The sequence below is a fragment of the Onychomys torridus genome, unplaced genomic scaffold (genome assembly GCF_903995425.1).
Source record: "Onychomys torridus unplaced genomic scaffold, mOncTor1.1, whole genome shotgun sequence".
Lineage (NCBI taxonomy): Eukaryota > Metazoa > Chordata > Mammalia > Rodentia > Cricetidae > Onychomys > Onychomys torridus.
The window spans coordinates 64,386-73,100 of NW_023413840.1; the positions used below are offsets into that span (position 1 = coordinate 64,386).

Below are 8,715 nucleotides of genomic sequence, written 5' to 3' on the forward strand. Positions count from 1 at the left end.
GGTGCCTTCTGTTAGAAACCCCATTAATAGCCGGGCTGTGGTGGCACACGCCTGTAATCCCAGCACTGGGGAGGCAGAGGCAGGTGGATCTCTGTGAGTTTGAAGCCAGCCTAGTCTACAAAGCAAGTTCCAGGACAGGCTCCAAAGCTACAGAGAATCCCTGTCTTAAAAAAACAAAACAAAACAAAACAAACAAACAAACAAAAGAAACCCCATTAATCTGTAAGAGGAGGGAAGAGGATGAAATGAGGAGATTAAGGACAGCCTGGGCTACATTGAAAAGATGGAAAGAGAGCCAGGTGGTGGTGGTGCACGCCTTTAATCCTGGTACTAGGGAGGCAGAGGCAGGCAGATCTCTGTGAGTTTGAGGCCAGACTGGTCTACAGAGTGAATTTCAGGAAAGCCAGGACTGTTTCACTGAGCATCACTGTCTCAAGAACAAAGAAAGAAAGAAAGAAAGAAAGAAAGAAAGAAAGAAAGAAAGAAAGAAAGAAAGAAAGAAAGAGAGAGAAGGAAAGAGAGAAAGAAAGGAGAGACAGTCGTGACAGGAGCTACAGTTTGAAATGTAGAACACTCTTTCTGACTCCACAAGACACATAACCTCACTGTGCTCATCAATGTCAGCCCCTATGTTCTGTCCCCATTGCATGTAATTTCATTTCCACCACACTGTACAGTTTCCAAAACCATTAGTTCTAGGGTCCTCTGGATGAGAGGCCTGTCCCTGTGCCTTCATTTCTTAGTATCCAGAAGGAATTTACCGTGAGCAATCACAGAGTGTTGTCTCCAGTTTATAGAAATAATGCTCACCACAGTCTAAACAGGGATTGTTACCAAAGCAGATTGACCTGAGCTGACGTACATTGACAAGTGTGCTCTTCAGCTCAGCACAACATTGGGAAAATTCCACTACCTTGATATAACCAGAGTGATCATAGACTTCTTTAGGAGCAGGGTACAGCTCCTTGGTCAGCTGGCTTAGGTTGGCAGTGTGGTACAGGAGGTCTTTCAGGGCATTGGTGGAGATTTCATTGTCGTAGAGATTGATGCTGGTCAGCAGGGAGCATTGGCTCAGGGCAGGGAGAAGGAGCCTGAAGTCAGGGTACTTCATCCTACAATCTTCCAATTCCAGGGTCAGCAGAGTGTCTGCAACACTCTGTAAGAAAACTGTGAGAGGCATGAAATTCAAATCACTTAAATTGACACCTCTCAGGTACAGATGTTTAAGCTGACAGTGACCCCACTGGGCAAAGGACTCCAAGTCCGACTGTGAGAAATTGCAGAAAGAGATGGACAGGGACTCCAATGGGGTCTTCAGGCACCTAGGGAGAGACCAAGGGGTTATTTTGAAACACAGTGATGGGGTGTCCTAGAGGTAGAGGGGACCACATAGCCAGGGTCAGTGTGACCAAGGGATGGCCATGAGCATACAGTACAACCCATTAGTCTTCTTACTCAAATCACACCACTCTCACTCTAGGAAGTCATCTTCATGGTGCATACTGGCTCATTCCACCTTTCCTATTCTTCAGTGGCAGGCAGAGACCCAGAGTTGCTATGGAGACTATTAGGCTAGAGGGTCCACAGGAAGGAGAGACACAGGACCCTATGGCCATGTCAGGTTCCCTCCTGAGGAATCATTGACTCCCTGTCACAGTGCCTGCACCTGTTCACTCTTCAGCCCTGACTCTGGCTCTTCCCCAGCTTTTCCATGTCCCGTCCACTTAGCGCACCCCTGCTCTCCATAGAGCCTTACACTGTTTGGGAACTAGCCTGGGATGTATTCTCCCCATCAAAACAGAGAGCTCACCTGGGAAACTGGGCAGGTCTGAGTCCTCTCTATGCAGTGCCCTCTTCTTTTCCTGTTCCTCCACATTAGATCAGACAGGATTGCTATGGCAGAAACTGCAACCCACCCTCCCTAGGTCTAACCCACAATGCTGGCCTTCTATCTGGCAGCTCTGTCCATACAAACTAACCCACTTCATTGCTCAGCTTTATGAGTGGTCGTGTGGGCCTGTAGATGTATCCTGCTTGTTAAATAAGAAACACAGAGCCAGTTGCAGAGTTAAAAACCATGAGGTCAGAGCCAAAGCGGAAAACCTTACCCTTCACTGCTTCTGCGGTTCCTCCTCTCCGCAAGAGACCTACTTCTGTGCGTCCTGTCTATTTAAAGACTTTCTGTTCTGTTTTCTCATTGGTTGTAAACCCAGCCACATGACCTCCTTGTCACTGCCTGTTTGTACAGACCTCCAGGTCGTCTATGGTTGGTATTGAGATTAAAGGCGTGTGTCTGCCATGCTGGCTGTATCCTTGAACACACAGAGATCCGCCTAGCTCTGCCTCCCCAAGTGCTGGGATTAAAGGTGTGCCCCACTACTGCTTGGCTTCTGCTCTGGCTTGCTCTGACCTCAAGGCAACTCTATTGACATACAAATAAAATCACATTTCAATACAAATAAAATATCACTATATGGGCCCTTGAATCAGTTAACATGGAATAAGCTCATCCTTACGTGTTCATTGTGAAATGCAAAGAGGTCTGCAGATACCAGGTGCCCACTACTCTCTAATGTATAAAAGGAAGGTTTGCTCTGGTAGCAGGAACTGCTCTCCATCCTTTCTTACCTAAGCAACTGTTTCATGTGGTCATTGAGGAAATAGACATCATCTATGGTGACATGCTTGAGATGGTTGAGTTTGGAGAACAGAGAAATGATCTTGAGGACATACATCTCGTCCCTGTCAGTTGCAGGAGCGTGGGTGTGGTCTGGGAAGACACAGACTAGCAGGATTTTGTGAAGATTTCTCATCTTCTTGATGAAAGGTACAAAACTGGCCAGTATGGAGAGATCACCCACTGTATTCAGTTCCAACTCCTTGATGAACTGCAGCTGTAAAATTTGGAAGACCTTCTTGACAGGGCCGCCTTCTTCTGTACCAATCATCAGACTCACACAGCACAATTTCAGAGAACCACTTATATTCTCTGCCCATTTCAATAAATGTTTTTGGTATTTATCCACAGGTAGGTAAAGATCAGTGAAAACCGTCAAACGCTGCCTCCTCAGTGTGCTTTAAGGAAGGCCCTCCATTACTACTAGCTCCTTAGGCAAAGTTTCTGTTGAGCGGTTTCCACCATCTCCTCCAGTCCACACATCCCAGAAACCATGGAACACATTTCTCAAGTCAACCACTTGAAGATTCTGCCCTCTTGGATAAAAGAGAAGTGTCAGAAGGTAAGTTGAGACCCAAAACTTTTTCTCCATCTTTGATGGAGTTTTCCCCTGCTTATCTCTGTCTTCTTCATATTCCTGTTTTTCAGTGCTGGGTCTCCAATAAGAACCACAAGCTTGTCAAGCATGACTTTTTGCCTGAGAGGCATATTGGAGACCTGTCCTGTTTCCCTGCATTCAGTTGCTCTGGACTTCTATCATCTACTATTGTTTTGTTTTGTTTTTCTTTTTTTGGTTTTTTGAGACAGGGTTTCTCTGTGTAGTTTTGGTGCCTATCCTGGGTCTCGCTGTGTAGACCAGGCTGGCCTTGAACTCACAGAGATCCACCTGCCTCTGCCTCCCGAGTGCTGGGATTAAAGGAGTGTGCCACCGCTGCCCTGGACTAAACCTATTTTTATTACCTGGTGGAGACAGAGGTACAGGGTCATTCTCCTTTGCCTACATCTGCACCAAGAGCTACCTCATACTTATTTGATCCTTGCTACAAGGATTTTTAGAGCTGTCAAGGCCCCTCTAGTCCTCCAGTATACCAGCCAAAGTCTCTGATCCACCTTTGACCCCATACTCCCTGATCCCAGATGTTCCTTCCATTGCTTACCCAGGGGGAGACTCTCTTTGCAGCCATGTGCCTACTCCATCCAACATAGCCTGGTAGTTCTCCAAGCTGGGGTTCTTCATCAGCAACCCAACAGAAAGGCAAGGGTAGGGCCAGTCTGTCACCAGGGCCTTAATCATTTCTGGTTTTCTCTGAGTGTTGGCCTCCTTCAGCAATATGGGAAATAACTCCATTAGCTGGTCCTGCAGAGTAGAGATGGCCAAGGTCTCATTGCTCACTAAGATTTGTACTGCCTGTTAGTATATATGCGGCGCTAGGAACACGTCCCGAACACGACAAGACCACGGGAGAGTTTTATTAAAGAGAATAGAGGTGACAGGCCTGGGTGAAACACACGTGGGGAGAGAGAGAGACAGAGAGAGACTGAGAGCCTCGCGCAAGATGGCGCCGGCTTTTTAAAGGTTGGGCCGCGCATGCGTACAGGGACTCCTGTGGGTACTCCACGCATGCGTGTAGATTACATGGCTGCGCACGCGCTTTACGCAACCACGTAAGGCCACAGAGTCCCGGTCCCGCGAGATGTCTGACCCGGAGATGGCTATTCTACACCGGAAATAGTTAGGCGGTCTGCCGGGCAAGCCCAACCGTGTAATTGTCTATCATTCCCGACTCTCATGTTTTTTAAAAAGAAAAACAATGTGGATAGATGGGTATGGGACGCCGTTTCTCTCAAAGACTGCTTCAGGCTGAATGGTGGACATTGATTGGTTTTGGGGGGAGATGGGGAAGCCGTCTCCTGAAGTTCTGGGATGAAATCCTGTAGCTGTGTCCATCCTCCAAGGTGTGGCTGATCCTAGGATGAGATCCTGTAGCTGTCCGTCCTCCATGGTGTGGCTGGGAACCTTCTATCTGACAAAACACTGGTGACATAAAAGCTTAGACAAAAGATTCATTATTATTTTGTTTTTGGAGTTGACATTTATCTGAGGTAGATCTGGCCTGTCCGGATGGAGACATGTTAAAGGTGGCTATGATGTTTAAGTACTCTGCTTAATTTTTTACCTGAGACAAGCCTCATTTGAGGTGGTTTATTTAAGGCACCTGTTTGTTTTGCTAGTTTAGCGTTTGGGAAACACAGGTGATCAGTTACTGAGTATTGAACAGTGACAAACTGTTATATCCTTACCGCCTGGATATTTTTACGGTCCCTTTTGCCTCCGGCTCTATGTGGCCCTAGTTGGGAAATTCCTCTGGAATTGGTGACAAGGCAGTGGATCCTGGTGTCCTCTGGAGCTTGAAAGTGGAAGAGAACTTATTTTTTTTTAATTAGATACAAGGCAAAGATCGTGGCCCTGTCTGTATGCATATGAGAAACACAGACGGTAACTTTGAAATGAGACAATGAGCTCTTATCTTAGTTGGAAATCTTTCTCATTAAGTAACTCTGAAAGTACAATTAAATCTGGTGAGGGAAGTAAGGCTGTCCTCTGTTCCCGACAATAGAAAGGAGTAACATCCTAAACTCCCAGGACTGAGTCAATGGCTCTGGTGTCCAGAAGGAATGAAACTGATCGCTTCCCTGCTGAGTTCTGGGTTCCCTGCTGTGTCTGTAGCCAAGCCTAGGTTTGTTGGAGGTCTTAGCTTGCTGTACCCATTCGTCTTGGCGCCTGGGGGCAGTCAGCTGACTGGTTGTCTTTCTAGGCAGCACAAGCACAAGGCTGTTGATGGGCAGGGCATTTGCTAGCCCATGGCCTTTTTCATTTAAAACAGGGACCCAACAGCTTTCAGGAGTCAGCGAGTGCCAGCATTTGGCAATTTCGTTTTCGGGCTTTTATTCCTGACACACCTTAAATGCCACAGATGACTCTTTTGTCCGTGGGGTCAGGAGCCTTGTTCTCCAGATACTTAACTTTTAGCCGGGAACAAGAGATGGATTTTACTCTATGTCCTGAATTTTTCCTGACGATTGGTGGCTTAAGGACAGCTTTTGGAAGGATCTGCCAGTAGGCAGACTGTAAACCAATCCTTTGGAAGACTTGCTTGAGGCTATAAGCTGATTTCTTTTGGCTTAGGAGCCATCCCGATTATTGTAAACTTAATTGTTTAGATCTCAGCTATTTTTAGACCCGTCTGTGATTCTCAAGGCAGTTTGAGAATGAGTGGGTGGAGTTAGGGCAATTCTTAGGAACCGCCCAAGCCTGCGCATTTGAGCCCGCCCACCAATGGTGCGAAAGTCAGACAGAGGTTACACGTGGCAGACGCCTTAGTGGGAAAGGGAAGAAAGGATTTAGAGCTTTAGCAGAAAGTTTGGAGATGAAGCAACTCTTATTTTCACGTTTACTGGCTGAAGTACCTGCCACACTGTTATGTGGTCAGGTTTACCGGTACCGCAAAGCTGTTAAGCGGCCATATTTACCGGTACCGCCCCATCCGCCCAAGTAAGTGGGTGGTATCCGCCCTCTGTCCCATGGCTGTAACTGAGTGGAAAATAAAAAATTAAAATAACAAACCGGGATCAGACTCCAACTCAGGCGTCCTGAGAATGAAGTAAGATCTAAGCTCAGCTAAAGTCCCCCACTTTCGTCAAGGGATGGGAGGAGCTGCGACTGTGCTGCCTTGGATCCACCCAGTAGACCCCTGACGCCATTTTTGCTCCGAGCAAAAATGTGCCTGCCAATGCCAGCACAGCCTGGACAACCCCCGGGATTGTCTGTCGCAAACATATAGCTCAGATTTCAGCCATTAGAACAGCAGACTCACTGTGAAAAATCGTGGCGGTATCAATAACGGAAAGCCGCGCTTCTCGTGGCTAGCCACCACCCAAGGCGGCCAGCAGGAGATGCGTGCTGGTTGGCGGAAGAATCACAAGCCATGGTTACCTTTTAAGAGCTTTTAGAGAGAGAGAAAGCTAAGATAAAGAGCAACTCTTTCCATTTGCCTGTTCGCTGGTCAGAATTAGATAACTCCCGTAAAAGATTGGGATTTTTTGTTATTTTTTTTAAAGCATACTTGGGCCATCTCTCAGTACAGAGACGGATAAGCTTAGGAATCTGTAAGTAGGGCTGATCGAGTTGGAAAACTTATTTCCCATGTCTGCAGCGGAGAGACAAAAACGAAAAATAAACATGATCTGGAGCCAAGACCTCCCGGAGGTCTGGACAGATCTCGGGCACAAGCCGCCTTATCAACTCGTCAGCCGATAAGCGGGGGGGCCCCCCTGCTGTGTGAGGCAAGGTCTCCCCGGGAGCCCTTAACGCCCAGCCACCCCGTCGGGTGCGAAGAACGTGCCGGCTTCACACAGCCCCCAGGACGCACCTGACGGTGGTGGTCCCTTTCAGAAATATCTCAAGCTGCAGACGTGGGAGGTGGCTGGAAATCCAGGCCCGCAATGGGGGCCAGCGGTAGCCAGTAAAGAAAAGGGGAAAACTCACCAATCAGTAGCGGTGTTGCATGCGGATTTGTGCGACCAGGCTAATGGAGAGTGGTCTGTCGCGAACGGAGCTGAGTTCCCGATGTGTATAGCACAGTTTCCGTCCCGGTTCCCGGGTTTCCAGGTGCAGAGCGCCCGGAAGCGCCCGTTTTCGCACGGCACCAATGTTAGTATATATGTATTGCTAGGAACACGTCCCGAACACGACAGAACCACGGGAGAGTTTTATTAAAGAGGATAGAGGTGACAGGCCTGTGTGAAACACACGTGGGGAGAGAGAGACAGAGAGAGACTGAGAGCCTCGCGCAAGATGGACTCTCAGATTGTAGATAATCTTGTTTTGGACTCTCAACAATCCTCCTGCCTCACCCTTCCTTCAGCTGGCTGAATTTTGTTTATGTATTGCCCACATTGTTCTGTGTATGAGTCATGCCATGGTTTATCTGTGCCTAATAGTAGTCAAAGAGTAAGAAAAGAAGATGAATGTTTCTGTTGTTTTTTTTGTTTGTTTGTTTGTTTGTTTGTTTTTTCAAGACAGGGTTTCTTGTAGCTTTGGAGGCTGTTCTGGAACTCGCTTTGTAGCCCAGGCAGGCCTCGAACTCACAGAGATCCACCTGCCTCTGCCTCCCGAGTGCTGGGATTACAGGTATGTGCCACCACAGCCTGGCAGAAGCTGAAATTCTTATTGTCATCACTGTGAGTGGGTTCTGGAGTTCAAGGCAGAACTGGTTTCTCTTTCAGTCATCCACTGTGGCAGCTCTGAGAAGACTGGGGTGCGAGGCTGGAGAAGGAACAAAGTCATCTTCAGCTACACAGCAAGCTTTAAGATAGCCTGGGCTAATGGAAATGATTTTTTCTAAACTTAAGTAAAAACAAACCCAAAGGAACAAGAAAGGCTTTGAGGTAGAAGCCCAGGAGGTAAGGGTGTTAGATAAAGGATGGGCCTGCAACCTGCTTGGAGAAGAGGAAATGGTGACTGGGTGGGGAGTAGGGTGTTGTGGGCCACACCTTTAATCCGAGCATTCTGGAGGCAGGCGAAGAGGGATTCCTGTGTCTTGAGGTCAGCCAGATCAACATAGGGAATTCCAGACAATCCAGTGCTTCACAGTGAGACTCTCTCAAAATTAAGAAAAGAAAAAAACAAAAAAAAAATTTTTTTTTTTCATTTAACAAGGGAGCTGGGCAGCTAGCAGAAGTGCACATTTGGCAGTGGTGCTTGGCTTTAGCCTAACTACCTAAGTTCAGTTACAGGAAGCCCCATGATTGAAAGAGAGAAAGATTGGCCAGGCGGTGGTGGTGGATCTGTGAGTTCGAGGCCATCCTGGTCTTGAAAGACAGTGCCAAGAAAGGCACAAAGCTACACAGAGAAACCCTGTCTCGGGGGGAAAAAAAAAGACAGAAAGAAAGAAAGAAAGAAAGAAAGAAAGAAAGAAAGAAAGAAAGAAAGAAAGAAAGAGACTCCCCTGGTTGTTCTTCCACCTCAACGTGTGTGC

The 8,715-nt window shown here is 47.4% G+C and overlaps 1 pseudogene; it reads right to left on the reverse strand.

Moving 5' to 3' along the window:
- Positions 1-215: 215 nt before the first annotated feature.
- On the reverse strand, positions 216-4,085 carry LOC118576524 (annotated as a pseudogene).
- Between the last annotated feature and the right edge of the window lie 4,630 nt (positions 4,086-8,715).